Below are 17,258 nucleotides of genomic sequence, written 5' to 3' on the forward strand. Positions count from 1 at the left end.
TCAAAAGGTCAGCATAGATTATCTGAGAAGAAAATTGACTGTGAAATGAAAAGCACAAAGAAAACTAAGGCACGTTAGTGCAGGAGGTTTGGCAGCAGACACGGCCACCACAGTAACCTATCCTGTCATCAACAGGGGTTTGCATTTGATTACAGTGGCGCAGCATTTCAGACAGACTTGGTCATGCCTTACCTTGGCACCGTGTATCAAAACACTAAGACATTAAACTCTAAAGAAAAAAATGCCTGACTTTCTAAAACAAACTATTACCTTACATTGAAATTGCCGGCAGATGGCCAATTTCCGAAGACTCCATTCCTGTAGGCAATTTCAATATACTGGATCGCACATCATATTATATGAGGTCTGGCTGCGGGAGGGATTATTTATTTCATGTTGTTGCCAGCTGTTAAATTCACCTTGGTTGACCTTTGCTGTACAGATGACACACCTCATGAACATGCTTAATGAATGAAATGCTATATTCTCATCCCTCACACAAACACACACACACACACACACACTACTTGTAGTCACACTGTATGCACATACGCACATATCACTGAGGCTGCCAACATAATCCAGTCCATCTCCACTATCTGTAACATATTACACTAGTGTGAGTGATGAGCACAAGGATAGACTGACTACGACTGGTGCAGAACCAATTTAAAATGTTCAGATTGCTAGGAAAGGCCACATGAAGGGAGGCAGGCGCTGTGAGACTCCAAGCAACAAGGGAGGTTTATCAATGAACACAAAATTCATTTGAGGATGAACCTCATCCTGTGGACCACCCTTATCACCCAGGCTGGGACTGATTGGTTAAACAGGCATGATGACTATCCATTTGAAGACTACAAAACACTGTTGTTCACAGCAGGCACTGGTGGAGGGGGGAATAGAAAGGGTTTAAGGATAGAGGGCTCATTTAATTTTCTCCTCAGATGCAGACGTGAGACACGAATGTGATACACTTGTGATGTATGCTCCTGAATAGATCGGATATTATCAGATGTACTGTGGAGGTGTTGCACTGAGAAACTCGGCCGCACCGCTTTCAAGAGGAGTATCGTATGAAAGGAAATGATACCCTTGTGATATACTATAACAAATGCAATCAGGCTATTTTGTCTCTCCGCAAACAGCACCTAATGAATTGGTGGTATCCATTCTCGCACGCTGTATGCAAGCTGTGTGTTTAGACGAGAATCATTGGTGAAGAATCACTGACACAAAACGTGGTTCGAGTTGGAGAGGCCGTTCTTGCCATCTGCAGTTGCCTTGAAGTAATTTGACTGTTACTTAACCAAAAGTAGAATAATTTAACACCATGAAACCATCACACAGGGTTCATAATTCACTGGTTTTCTTCAGAAGTGTGTCTGTGCATGACCATGCTGTGTGTACTCAATGCTCATATATGCAACCAGCATATACAGCATATATCTTCCACGTCTGTGTGCACATATGTGTGCGTGTGTGAAATAAGCCCTTGTGTGTTTCTGTACATGTGTCGCACAGAATTGTGTGAGTGTGAACATCCCAGCTGCACACTTCAAAGAGCAGCACTGGTGAGGCTCAGCAGGGAAGTGACTCAGGCCCCAAAGAGACCATAGGAAGAAATCAAACAGGCCAACTTGACAGAGGTCGCCCCCCCTCCCTCTCTCTCTCTCTCTCTCTCCCTGTCTCAACGCTTCCGCCATCCCTCAAAGCTATAGCATCAGACCCAAATTGAAGATTGTAGATTATCTTTGAAACTTGCCCTGCAGCTTTCATGCAATAAAACTTTCAACCATAAAGTTAAGAACAGTCTTGGCTGAAATCATAAAAAAAATTATTGCCCATCATTAATGCTGGCACTGCAGGTAAAGCATGGATTCCTTTGGACTGACCCAGGTCTGCTGTTTCCACCATGTTGCCAGTATTTGTGCTAAGCTATGCTAACTGGCTGCTGGCTGTAACTTCATATTTACCAGTCTGTGGAAATTGTCTGATCAGATTAAGTAAGCATATTTTCCAAAATGTCAAACTGTTCATTCGATTTGATCATTAATGAGAGTATTACAGTATTTCTTGAACAGGATGCCAATGGTCCAATCAAAAAACTGTATCTAGTGTGACACTATCGTGATGACAAAATGTGTCCATAGACAGACAAACAGATGGACATATAAACACCTGGCAAACTACTCAAAGCCGCTTATGTGGTAGTTCCCAATACAGTGGATCTCTCCAGGACAACATGACAACACACAAACAGACTCACAAGGTGAAAACAATACCAACCACCAAACACTGTCACAGCTGGTTATAAATCTAGAGTTAAGTAATGTGAGCTACGAATTATTTTAAAGGCCCTGAAAACCCTTTTCTTAATTAGCTTCTTACTATAACTGATGGGTTCCTACATGAACACCAAATGTTCTGCCAAAGTTAGAACAGCTTTAGTTGTATTGTGATAGATTGATGTCTGTGTGGTTTTCTCTGTGCTCTTCTGACAGGCTTGAGGTAGGAGGGGCTTGGTCGGGAATGGGTGATATCACATTTTGCTGAACACCAATCAAGATACAGCGATATTTTAATCAAAATCCGATGCCAGTTGGAGGTTTGTTTGTTTGTGTTGCCATGGTCAATCAGATCTGGTAAAGCCACACCAACCTTGATTATGTTTGTTCAATGTTCAACTCTTAATTCAATTTACCCAAGGATGTATGTAGCATATTAAGACATGAATATTCATATTCATAGCAAATTTAAAGAAGAACTCTTAAATATAGTTGTGCCTCAGGGTATGTGTGCATGCATATACTGTATATATACAGTATATATATATACTTGTATGTGTCTACTAAGAGTGATGGAGGATAATAGCACTGGCGAGTAGGGACAAAGCTCCAGGAATGCTTCAGCTTCTCTTCCTTGAACAGTGACGTTGTGATTGCCAGTCTGATAAAGATGTACAGAATCACGGGAAAGAGAGGTCAGGGGCCAGCTTTGAAGAAAATGGCATCTCCATTTCCTGTACTTACTGGGGTTACAGCTGACGCTCCGATAGAGTGACTTCTGTTAAGTGAGCAGATGAGAATCAAGTATCCTGCTCAAGGACACTTTGACAGCACACATTGTTGTTAATGGACAGCAGTTATTGTTGGAGTTGCACCAGTGACAGGATCGTCTCTTTAAACACCAGGCCAGAGGGTCTGGGCTCTGAAAGACATGTGGTGCTTTTGGAGGTCGTTGGCCGTCAACACAGCGCACTACCTGTCAGCCCTGCAGGGGTTCAGCTCCCCAACTGATGCCAAATGTGAAGCGATAACCCTCTCCGCACTCTTCAAAATGACTGCTCCGTTAATGCTGCCAGGAATAGCAGTTTTACTTCATCAGGGTATTAAATCTGGCTGCAATGTTTTTCTTGTTGAAAGAACAGAACTTAATAATGTACAGCATTTCAAGTTTGGCATCAGTCACTATTTCTGTTTTGCCAATGTGTGAAATTGATGCATGACCAAACCAATTACTGTGTTGCTAAATTTCATTTGATGTGGAAATCTAACTGAACGGACTCATCGAAATGTTGGGCCGATCTTATTGGCAAACTATCAACACAACCCCATGGCCTCGACGTGCGATTGTTGGATTCTCGAGTGAGTCATTGAAACGCCACGGCTCTCCAGGAGGTATTTCATTTGCAAAGGTAAATCATTTCTTTCTTTTAATGTCTGTGGAACAGACTGAGTGGTGCCTTTGGTCATAGTCACTGTGAACATGGCAAAATAGCTTCTGTAAATAAACTTAAACTTTTTACGCATTGCAATTTCAAACACTTTTCAAACAATTATGAGGCAGGGAGAAACTGTCTCTGTCAAACTGATACAAGTAGTATTGATAAGATAATGGCTATCTACCTGCAAATAAGGAGCTGCTATTACACATAATGCTGTCTTGCCTGGCAGAGACAAGTAGGAGCGAGTGGAAGAGTATGACCTGATGAATAACAGATAAAAGCCTGGCCAATCATGGCAGGCCCACAATACTGAATACTCTTTATAGATTTCTGCATTCTGCCATTTTCTGATGAGAGGGACATTTTCAATGGGCTGTGATTGCCACTGTCAGACGATCATGGCTGGCTTGTATAGATGTAGGGTTTGAGGGCTGCTGAAGATGATGAGAAGGGATAAAAAAAAACCTAATTTCTGATCGTTACCTCATTTACTTGATATTCATTGTCTCTTCTTCAATCTGCGCCTGTTGTATTTTTGTGTCTGTGTGTGCGACTTCTGCGGGATAAAAGGACTGTGGCGCAGCATATGAAGTCAAATCAATGTCAAAATCCGCGAGCACAAATGAGATCCAAGCTCGCACGTGTGGAGTGGTTTCACATTACTCTGCGCAGAATATCTCTGCTCGCGCCAGCAAAATTAAAGCCTGCGAGAAGAAAGCCATGCTTTGTGCGCCAGGTGCGTGCCCTGGTGCACGACTTCTATCACCGCTCTCCTGCTCGGAAAGGTTTTACCTGCTCGTGAGTGAGTGTTTTGTCTTTTTGACAGTAAGTGGGCGGACCCGGTCACTATTGTATCACTAGAATTAATCGGTTACAATCCTCGTTTTTGGATTCAGCGGATATCACGCTAGGTGGCGGTACATTTCAGAGGTAAATAATGTACATTTTACTCCACTCCACTAACTCTCAGAGGTAAATATGAGTAAATGCCCTACAATCAGAACCTTAGTCAAATATGTTATTATCACAAAAATGTACTTTAAGTACCAAAAGTAAAAATACTCGTGCAGTACAATGTTCCTTGCTGTGTTTTACTATTATACCTGATGTTTCAGGATACATATCATTGCTGCATTATTGTGTATGCTGCATGCTTTTAACTCCTTTATATACTGTTGGTTTAATCTACAGCAATGCATCATATTCCATAAGATCAGTACAGTACATTATTTAACTCTAAAATGTAGTACAGTAAAAAAGTACAATATTTACCTCTGAGATGTAGAGGGGTAGTGTTTAGAGTTAGACTGAAAGTCACCTTTATACCGCCACCTAGGGTCTGTGTCGGGAGTGATATCCAGCTAATCCAAAAATGAGGATTGTAACCAATTCAATTTAGTGATACAATGGTGAAACCAGCAGAGCAGTGATAGAAGTCGTGCACCAGGGGACGCCTCGTCCTTTTAACCTCGTCCACATAACACTACAATTTACAATATGAACTGTTTCTTCAGAGAAATATTAGCCGTACAGCATAAAAGGCAGTACTAATAACACCCACGTCAGTGTTGCCATGTACCCTCCAGTGGGTCTGACATTCCCTTTAAAGGCTTGGTTTACAAGATCAATGGTCCTGCTCTCAGTTCCACTTGATATTAACTTTGTGAGCAGCAGCAACAGCTAAGACACCACACTGGCAACATGAACCAGACTTCTAATCCTGACTCCATTTATGTAAGAAGGAAATTGGTCTTTCCTGTTTGAGTCCACAGAGTATGCACGCTATCTGAATATAACCACCGTGCATACTTCTGTATTAATCAGAATCCAATATTGATTTTGTACAACAACAAGAAATACCTCAACCGAATTGTTTAATATCTCATGAGGAGAAATGTAATAAATGTAATGTTATAGAAACTGCTTTCTATTTTCATCTCCATTATTATTTGGACTAATTTAGATTTTTGTTTTATGGAGGTACCTCAATTGGAATCGCCATGGAATTCATCAAATGTCACAAAGCAAATTGCTTGCATGTCTCTTCATAGTACAATACAATTCAGTGTTTAGTTATATAATTCAGTATTCAGTGTTTCACTGTCAAAATAGTGACGCTGCTAAGAAAAAGAGGGTTTACTCAAATATGTGCCAGTCCTCTGAAACTCTTCTACCATTCTTTAATTTTCAGAAAATCATTCAGTGTCTCATAAAAGACACGGTCACTTCCTCGTCATGTGGCCAACCACTTCCACAATCATTATCCCTTGCAGCCTTATTGGGCCCACAGGTTAAACTGGAAGTGGAAACTGAAAAAGCTAAAGCCACCAAACAGGAAAAAAAAAGTAATCACTTCTCTCTCTAACAGTTATTTTCATCCTACCTTCTTTCATCCTCTCTCTCTCTCTCTCAACAACCCAGCCATTTTAGCATTATGCCAAAACCACTGAGTCCAATCCTGTAATTCCATATGACTTCCCAGTATGCATAATCCTTTTCTTCCCAGGCGACATTCCAGAGCGCCATCATAGGAGTAGCATAAGGAAAAGAGGCTGTAATCCAACACAGGTTCATAAAATCCTCTGAACTGCCACTCCATAATCACGAGGGGTTCTCGTTGCAATAAGGCTCACACAATAGCAGCCCATCCCCCATTAACTTTCCTCCCTGATGCCAAGTCGGCCCTTATCTGAGCCCATGAGGGCTGGAGAAGCCGAGGGTGCTCGGATCCGCTGGAAAGGTGCAAAAGGTCAGAGAATCCCACAAGCCAAGTTTCTCTTATCACACTCGGCCTAGAGAAGGAAAACAACACTGAGGAGCACCAAGATGTAAAGCCGTCCATGCTGGCACACTGGAGGAATTGGTCTGTGAGAATCCTCATCAAACGTAAGCGTATAGGAAACTATGTTTTCCGTTTAAGTCCTCCAATCTGGGAGAGTGGCCCTGTTGAAATAAACAAGCGACTTTTTTGTTGTTTTCTTTTCTGTTGGATTATTGTTTTTCTTGGATTTTTGAGTCTGAGGGGGTTGCTTGTCAGCCAATATGTTACTTATTATCACAGCAAGGTAATTTACCTTGCTGTGATAATTACAAATTACATCCTGTTTTTAAATGGTATAAAGACAAAAACGTGTACACAACCGGATGAACGCTGTTTTTCTTTCTTTGTTATAGTTTTTTTTTTGTTGCCAAAATAGAGTTCACAACCTAGGACAAGAGTAAATACAACAGTGCAACCGTCATGAAAGCCCTTTTCATAATCCGCTCTGGTCACACTGGGACTCCATTGGAGCAGTGTCTTGCAACATCTGGCTACAGCTTAACCTTCCTCTTCAGCACCCATGAGCCCAGGGGCGAGCGGCACACCGTGCACACACAGAGCCTCCAGGGTGTGACGCACGCTGACTACAAAGTGATTTTACACTGTGACCGCGTGCCGTGCCATAGAGTGTGTGCGCCTGTAAGTCTGCTGATGGTGCTCCGTCTGTGTAGTGATGCCAGTAGGCACACACCAGGCCGTCAAAGTCAGTGCTGTGTGCCGCCTGATAGTCCAGCGGCGTCATATCCCCAACCTTCCTGTTCACTCCAGTCCAGGAGGCGGAACATAGCTGCTGTCAGTGCACTGGTGCCCGCTGGCAGCAACTCCTGAGAGATCCCATAGCCTGGAGTTCAAGGGTGAAAAAAAATGACTACTGGCAATGGCTTGAACAGGTAGTTTCTATATATATTTCATATATCCTTTTCACCCATGCTAGATGGCTGTTTCAGGTTGTTATGCCACACAGCCTGAGATGGGGGGTTATATTTATGTCTGCTTGTTTGTTGTGTTTCCAAGATCCGTGCTGTACTTTTTCATCCAGGTCGTGGCATCACCATCAGATCGGCTTTCCGGCACCTGAGCATTCTCAGTGACAGCTGTGTGGGAGAAGTCTTACACTGGAAATGGAAAAGGTCTCCCTCTCATAAAAAATGCCTCAGGGAGAGGGGGAAACGATCCTTTGCGTCCTTTCTATTCATTGACCTTCTATTTATTCTCAGAAGCAGCCAAAAAAAAAGAGAGAAGGGTTACTTATGAACAAAATGTACCAGACTACAGGTTCGTATTCCAATTCAGGCCCTTGCTGCTTTTTGTGTAATGTTTTAAATAATTCCAGTCCACAGTCCAGACCAGCAGGAGAGGGTGAAGAATGATATAATTGGTTGTTTCATGCAGCTCGCCTCTGCCCCTTCTCGCTGCTGGCACATTTATTTCATCCAGTGCTGCTTTTTAAATAATCAATACACCCCATGGTCTGATGCCTTTAATACACCTTGAAGAGCAAATGACACATGGTGCTTATTTTGAGAGTTTGGATATAGAGAAACAGAAGAGAAGATGAATTGCTTTCTGACCATCAGGGAGACAATGGGTCAGGCACACAAAGGCAAATTAGATAAGATTTAGTTCAGAAACCGACGTGCGCTAAAGAGCTAAGCCTCCGATTCCGAGATACTAATAAAAACACAGTAATCATATTCAGCAAGTGGAGCGTGGCTACAGACTGCACCAAGGAGACGTGTGTCATTTTCATCGTCATTGGGATTCAGAATGCACACTGCAGCCATAACCAGGTGGGCCTCCGCCTAAGGCTGCTGCTGCTGCTTACATATCTTGTGAAGTAATCATCTGGTCTCAGCAGGATATTTTGCTCCCCTTGTCCCCTCACACATCACACACAATGTTGGCAGCTGATTTATGTTTCGTGCGAGTGAAATGGCACAACTGCTTAAGAAAGGCCTTCCAGAGTTTTTGCACTAAAGGCTTCAGTTACTTCATGTGGCAGCTTACGGCTGCCACACCAGAAAAAAAAGGAATATGGATCAGCATCACGTTATTATGTTGAAATTGTATTGCTATTATAAGATGTTTTTCACATTATAACAAGATATTTTCATGATGTAACAAGTTGTTATGTTATTCAAACTTATCCAGTTATCAGAGAAAACTTTTCTTGTTGTAACAATATACTATATATTTTGTTATAATGTGAAAAATTTCATGTTATTTTCTTTTTCGTCACAACATGATAACTTATTGTGTTATCACTTATATTGTTATAACGTGGTACTTTTCAATATCCCCTTCCTTACAGGAAACAACAACAACCTCCGAGCTAACAACCTACACACCAAAAAATGGCCAAATCTGAATTTGCTTTTATGACAGTTACAAAACCAAAACAACCTGTGAACGCTCACACCTCAGAAAAAAACTGTTTCCTTCCCGACACCATTTTGAAGGAGCACCGTCACTACAACCTGCTTACCGTCATTGTGATTAATTTAAATAAATTCAAACAAGGCAGAGCATTGAGTGGTATTGGGTGCAGCCAGACCACTATCCATCGCTGACACAGCGCTGTGGAGATCTGGTCCGGCTAATGCGAGACTAGTTAAAACGTGATTACTTATTATTATAACATGAACATATCCTGTTTTAATGTGATGAACATCTTGTTACAGCTAACTTTTCCTGTTGTACCGTGACACTGATGATTTTTCTTTTTCTGGCGTGCAGCAATACGCTTCCGAAACTTTATATATTGAGCTTTGGAATTTAAATTCTGCAGCAAATTATGAAAATAAGGAGCAAAGTCTGGCTGTCTGTGAATGTAAGATGATACGGAATACATTTTTGTCACTTTCAAATCTGCTTTATCTACATCGAAGGCCACAAATACTTACTAGCTATAATTTTGTAAGTTGTTGTGAAGAAATAAACAACTGAGACTTTTTCTTTTCTTTTCAGTGAGAGTTTTCTGACTGCATACAATCTTTATTAAGAGCGAAGATGTCACTTCCAAGCTGATCTTGGCACCTTCCTCACTGCCTTATATCTTCTTTATTTTAAAAGAGAGGGAAGCATGTGTTATATCATTAATGGTGAATTTGCAATTTCCTTTAAAAGTCAGAGCCTGTAGAGTTTTTCCCAAGGGGCAATTGTTTCAATACTTCATACTGACTTGTGTGGGGGGGGAATAATGTGTTCTACATTGAGTAATGTCGAACCGAAACCACGAGCAAACACTTCTGCACCGAGTCATTTTTCACAGTTTGGCCTAAAAAGGTTTCATCTACTCTTGGACAGCCTGATGGCGGCTGGAGTTTAATCGTTCCAAAGTGGGCACAGCAGGACAGAACCAACAGAGACAAATGTCTCAGTTTAGGACGATCACTGGCAGATCTGGAGCATTTTCTGTTTGTATGAGCCTCATGAAACCTCATGTTCCTCTTCTCTCTCTTGCTCTCTCGCTCTTGCTCTCCCTGCTTGGCACTGCATTATTTAGTGTAGTGTACTGAAGATTTATATGTAGTAAACAGCGGATATTAGCCTTTGGCTTTAGAAGACCAGATGGCCAATCAATATCTCTCAACCTATTAATGGTGAGTGAAGGATGGATCTATTATTTAATAATGAAGCAGCAATTGAGTAAAATATGGTGCACATGTGCACATCGTAGCTTCTTTTTAAAAACGTACTCTCCCTTACTTGCACTTCTCAGCTTGATTGACTAACATGATGCGCCATGTCTGCCTGTTCCTCTGTTTCTTTCTCTCCCCAATATGCCTCGTGGCTACAATCTGCTCATCTGCAGCACATTAACTTTGTCCCTCAATGAGACTGACCAATGTAAGAATCCCCGAATATACTGAACTGACTCAATGAAACAGAAAAGCGAACTGAGGCTGGCAAAATGCTGAACAACAGCTGGCCAAATGGCTCCGGGCGGGCGGATGGATTGGTGGTGGTGGTGGTGTTGGAGAGAGTGGGGTTGAGTGTGGAGAGAGGGAGCATTTGGGGATTCCCTTGCCTCTGTCAGAGTGCTGCAGAGCCATCCATCAAGTCTATTTTTATGGGACTAAAGAGCTAAACCACAAGCCTGGCGGGAGGATATTAAGGGCCTGACAATGCGAGCTGAGGCAATTGATCTATTTAAAAGCGATGGTGCGGTGAAAGATTTGTGGCATTTTCATTTACTTCTAAATTTTTTTCACCTCTTGATTACATGTGGGTGGCCTGCAGGTAAACATTGTCAGTAGATCCTATTTGCTTCCTCTAAGGACCAACATATTAGGGAGTACAAGGGTGTCCCCAGACTGGAAACCTTGTTTGTCTCTTTTTTCTTTCCAGCCCTTATTTGGGCACGGTTACTCTCCCCAAGGATGTGAATAGTTAAATGCAATACCAAACCCAGTCACGTACTGTTTACTTTTACTATCATGTCCGTTGCTGTTATCTGGGGACTAGTAATTCAGTCGGACATTAGTTTGTATTGTTTTTATTATCACAATATCAAATTATTTATTTATGTTCATTTCCATTTTTTGAAAAATCCTCTTGAAAACAATGTAGTTAACCTAAAGAGGTTCATCCTGAAAGTTGTGCAAATACATCAGCTAATGTTAGATATTACATTTTTCACAGAGCATTCGTGCTCTGTGAAAGACATTACTTCATATGAGTATTTATGCTCGCTTTGAGGCCATCAGTAATCATACAACAGCTGAATCAGAGGTCAATGCATAGGTGGATGCACCTTTCACACCAATCACCCTTACCATGCATTAAGTCAGGTGGGCTTTCAAGCATGTGAACACCAAGAAAGCAGTAGGATCAGACAGTGTTGGTGAGCGGGTCATCAAACTATGTGCCAGTGTTCAGAATGATATTCAACGTGTCCGTCAGTCTGCATGTGCCTTAAGAAGTCCACCATCATTCCTGTGCCCAAGAAAACAAGACCAGGTTGCCTAAACAACTAAAACGTGCAGAAAATAAAAAATGTAATGGGAGCAGGAGGCCAACACTGTGTAATAAAGCAATAAAGAAGTACCTCCATACCTCCCTGATACAGGAAGACAATCCTGGGACGCCGTCTCAGTGAACTTATTCAGTTTGTTTATGAAAGATTATTGAAGAGGTGTGTGAGGGATCTCAGGGGAAATGTATCTCATGGATGTGACATACAAATACTCAATGCAGTGATTTCCATTAAAATTACTACAACATTTCATTGGAGTTTATCCTTTCTGGACTGTGTGCTTCATAGGTTGGTGCTTAATCCTGCCACTGATTGCTGGAGGCAGTATTCAAATACAGCATGCACTTGTGATAAACTGTAGCTTCTGGCTATACAAGACAGACAGAAAGACAGTCCAGTACCATTTATCTAGAGGGGGTCATTGGTCAGTGGGTTGTGATCGGTTTATGATAGTATCCCCTCAGGGTCTGCAGTCTATCTGAGCAATAGGCCTGTTGATTTTAAGCCGTGGCCAGAGGCCTTACGTCCGTCTGTCCGCATGCCCATATAGGTCAGTTTGGTCCACTCTTGAGAAAGCGGTATAACGCCTCGAAGGAATTTCTTTAAATTTGACACAAACGTCCACTTGGACTCAAGATTGAACTCATTAGAATTTGGTGGTAACTGTGACCTCACAAAACACGTTTTCTGCCATAACTCAAGAATTCATATGCTTGATGACAATTTCACACAAATGACAAATAAGATAAAATGGTGACATTTTGGAGACACGTAGATGTAAATTTAACATGACTGTTTCTCGACTCCCGCTATTGTCTTCAGGTCTTAAAAAAATGTTGCGCATTTCAGGGCCAATTTGAATATGTAATCATGACGTGTAAATACATATATGGACTTGTGAATCTCTGATCAACTTAATAAGGTGCCAGCCTGATGATTTTTATTTGTGATCTGCTAATTTAAGGAAAAATGTCCACTGAAAAAGTGAGCAATCAAAGAACCAGTATTCACCAAATGTCGTGGAATAATCCAGTATCTTTCAGAAGCTTAATAAAACAGTGTACCCCATAAGTGTTTGAGTGTTTGTTGATACAGAAACAAGGTGCATTTGTTGTCTTTTCTTTGGATCTTCTCACAAAGAGCCCTCCAGGCAAAGCTTTATCCACGGAAAAAACTTTGAGTGAGCATCAGAGCAGAGAATTTTCCTTGAAAATCAAAGAAGACCAACTACGATTTGTGTGTGTATACAAAATGTTCTTCCTTTCCTCTCTGTTCCACTTATATGAATATGAATGGACTTTGTGGTTAGGATTATGCTGTCCAGTTCTGTTAAGTTCCACTTACTATAATTCAACACGATCACTCATGGCCTTGCAGCAGGAAAAAAAAAGCAGAGCTATTACTAAAAGGAACTCTCTCTGGAACAATCCTCCAGAGAACGAACACAGAGTGTCACTGTTACTGTCGGTGTTCCCAGTGAGACATGAATCGTTGACGAGTTGCCAGTAAAGAAACGCATGGGCACGTTTGGGTGTTAGTAATCATGGTGTTTTGACAAAATCTAAACCTGACTCAAGAGTATGTGTAAACGATATTATATTGTCGTAGTTTGCCTTCGGTACACTTCAGTGTACACATTTCCCCAAAAATATTACAAAGACCATGCAGCGTTATGAAGAAAGTGTTATGCTATTTCAATATTTGGCTGATTGATTCATTTTCGACTCTGTAATTTAATCGTCAGAATGAATACTTTGCAATTTTCTGAAAATAATGTAGTTGGAGACCTAATTTTCCGAAATCATGAAATTCAAGTTCTAAAGGTTTTCATTAGTGATTTGGAAACAGGTGGTAATACTTTGTTCAAAATAGCACATATATCGATCAATGGGTGGAGTAAACACACTTATAGCAGGTAGTTAGTCAGAAACACAAAAGAATGTATACTTACAGTTATGCACTTTTTCATATAAGCAAGCATTGGTTCCTGAATGCCAGGTGCATGTTGGACTCCATCACTGACTCTATGAACTGCTATAGAAAGTGAACTAATGAATGACCATTCATAGAATCAAATATTGGGTTTGCTATGATGAATAGCTTAATTTGCAAGGTAGCTACAGGTGATAAGATCTAAGAATTTCAACTGGCAAATCTGCTGCTGCTCTCGCTGTCAACTCCATATTGTACAAGCTGCACTAGAATGTGAAGCAACTGTAACTGAGGGGAACAGGGCTCAGTGACAGGTCAATTACAGTGTTTTTATAGCTAAACTGTTGCAAAGTGAGGAGTGTGAGAAAAAACGTTGTCTGTCAACCTGCATTCAAATAATATTGACGTCAGCTGTAAATGGTTCATATTGCAAGCCGGATCTCAATATCCCAATCTACAATGAGGCCGGAGGCCAACACATGCCCACTGGTGGCAACAACATGCCAATCTGTGTGGATAAGTGCAACAGCAAATGATTGATGATATGCTCCCGAGGACAAGATGTTACAGCAGCGCTGTGCTTTTTTTTAGTGATAACTTTTTAATCAAACCATGTACCCTTTAACATTTTAGCAGCTCTCTGGAAGGATACACACAGTATATCTACACCGCTCTGAATCCACACGGCTGTGTTGTGTACTTTGTCATCAAAGGTGAGTTTGTACAGTGCAGACCCATCTTTGCTTCTGGACAGGAGAACGGCTTCAAAGAGGTCCTGAGCGTCACTTCAAAGATCGCTTCATCTCCTTGAGGTTTTCTTCTCTCCGTCTCCTTGTTAGCTGTTCTGTGTTTTAATCTACAGCCCTGTAATCTTCTATTCGTCTCTCCATCTCCTTTTCCCACCTCTGGCTCACTCTGGGTTAATGAAGGACTTTTCTTGTTGTTCATTCAGAAACTGACTCAAAATCAAAGATTCATCAAAGCGGGGATATGCTTTTTGGGCATAACAGGAATATGATCTGAATTGGCTGTAAGTTTACAGGTGGGCAAAATGAGAACTTTCAACTCCGTACCGTTGCCATATAATTAAAGTGTTATGCATTAGCAGCTTCTAAGGAGTGTGTCTTTAAATGAGTCACAAACCTCCCACCAATCCAGGATACCGTGTACCTGCAGGTTCATCAGAGGTAATTTAACTTTTTTTTTTCCAACTGTGATGATTACCATTAGTAAGACCATTAAGAAGGCGAGCACACAGTGAATTTTGGTTCATTTCTTATTCACAAAGGTTTTAAAAGACTCCAATACATGGCCCTGAGTTGACACTGACATTATAAGACATTACTGTGGCCAGATGTAGAGGGAAAGAGCTACACCTCACAGCTCTTTAATAAGTGGCATTTCTACTCCAGCTGGGAAGTTTTCAAGAACTGCCCATTGGAATGGTTTATCAAGCAAAGGGCATATAGTTGGAATCTTCCTCTTAATTTATAAGTTTGAAAGTAATTAAAATATGTCAACATACGTAAACACACAGTTATGTTAATATCTCAGCCATTTTCTTATAAAATACATGAACAGATGATAAAAAAATATTCATCCCCAAAATCCAAAAAGATTCGGTGTCGTGTCCTATAGAAAAATGTAATATTTGTGTGTATACTGTTGCTGTTTGTGTGTTTTCCTACATTAGTGTAGCGCCCAGCAACATAGCAGAGAACACCTGGTCTTACTCCTTCAGATAGATATATGAGACATTTCACTTTAACGATTTCCCTCACTCACAGCGCGAGAGCAGCTGCCTGATTGCCTTTTTTTTTGTGATAACTGGTGCATCTCTGGGGGGACTTTAATTTTCACTCAACGACTATCACAACTGCTCGGTGAAAAACACTCTCCAAACTGAGTCAGTCATTCTACTCATTGACAAGCCAGGCAATCTAACTGATTGTTATGGCGTTGTTAAAGCCTATAAATGTTCTTGTGAGATTATGGAGCTGCCATTGTAAAGATGTAAGAAATGAGCATCTTCTCCAGCAGAGGCTTTGGAAACTCTCCAGAGACTAAATCAGTATTTTTCTCTATCGTCATGCGACTTATCCTTGAAAAGCCGTGCCTCATTTATTGCAGTCCAGTTGCTTCTGTGTTACGGCACCATTAGAATATCACGGTCATTGGCAATGGCAGAAATAGATTATTGGAAGACTGTTGCCAAGATAGGCATCCACCCTGGGTCTCTCATTGTTCCCCAGGCTGTCATTGAGAAGTGTAAATTTCTCCGTAATTTACATTTTAACACTCCCTGAAAGACACAGACCCAATAAGAGGCCCTCAGGAGGAGCTGCCTGTGGTTTATACTTTTATGAATCTTCCAGAAGGGTTTTAACAGGCTCTGCCTGGCTGCATGTGCCAGATAGCCCCCACGGCTACAGTGCAGCATATAAAGAAGGAGCGGTAATTAACGGAATAAACAACATTTTACTAAGGGATACAATGATAATAACACTATCTCTTATTGAGCAGACTCTTTTTCAGGACATATTGTGGAAGGATAGGAAGGGAAATTTGGGGTCAGCATTAATATTTGCCCATGGCATTTCTGATGCTTTATTTGGTAATCATTTTTCATGTTTCAATGCATCATATATTTACCATATTAACGGTCAATGACTTCAGAGTGTTACATTATTGAATTTGAATACTGCTGAAGCAATCAGTTGATTATTTATAGTTACACCTATGTATGTATATATATATATATATATATATATATATATATATATATATATTTATAGATTTTCAGCCCATTCTCATTCCCAGGGCATCAAATACCAACGCTTTGTCACACCCGTCACAATCTGATACTGACACACAAGGCCCCCTTCAGCGTCTGAGGCCCATTGATCTTTCAAGTAACTATAACGTAAACCTTTCATTATCAGATGCTCAGAGAAAATGCTCCCGGAGTGTGATGACGCATTATAAAGAGGTTTAGGAAAAGAGTGTGGGCTAACTGATAATGAGATATGCATTTAAACTTTGTATGAAACCACCATTTTCAACAAACATTCATGCGAGTTACAAGTTGAGCACCGTAGTGTTTTGTATTTTACAAAATCATCGGGGAGATCATACTTTGTGATGAAGCTCACTCAGAGAAATACACACAAAATAGAAACTGAAGCCCAAAATCAGCTTCCACGCATTTCTGTAAGCACCAAATCTGTGATACAGCGAGAGTCACGAGGCTCTAAGTGATGTCTTCGGTGCTTGTGAACTCGCTGAGAGGAAATGTCAACAATGCCAATGCCTCTCCACCTGACTTCATTTCTCGCCTCATTATACAGTGTTGCAACTCAGTGCAGAGTCCAAAGTCATTCCTCATCTCAGCTCATCCAGGAGGCTTGAAATACAGACAACCCCTAACGACACAACCATGTGCCGTTAGACATCCCTCCACTCCTCCCCTCGAGCAGTGTGCTTCTGATCAAGCAGCATCTCTAAAACACCTTCTTTTTTTTTCCTGACTCTTGTTTTATGAGTTTTTGTTTTTTTTAAAGAATGTGGTGAATTATTTTACGCTGCAAACCTCTGAGGAGGTTTGAAAAGAGTAGCTAGTTGGAAAATGACATCTGTGAACAACATACTAAGTAGTGTGATCGTCCTTGTCTCTTTGGGGGAGAACTACTATACTATCCTTCTCAAAGGATAAACTGCCTCACACGTTTGCCTCCTTTCCTAAACAAGACTTACTGTGAGATCATTGGGTAACTGTGCAAGTCGAGCTAGGATTTACAGTG

This window comes from Anarrhichthys ocellatus, unplaced genomic scaffold (genome assembly GCF_004355925.1).
Source record: "Anarrhichthys ocellatus isolate YVR2014 unplaced genomic scaffold, GSC_Weel_1.0 scaffold1, whole genome shotgun sequence".
Lineage (NCBI taxonomy): Eukaryota > Metazoa > Chordata > Actinopteri > Perciformes > Anarhichadidae > Anarrhichthys > Anarrhichthys ocellatus.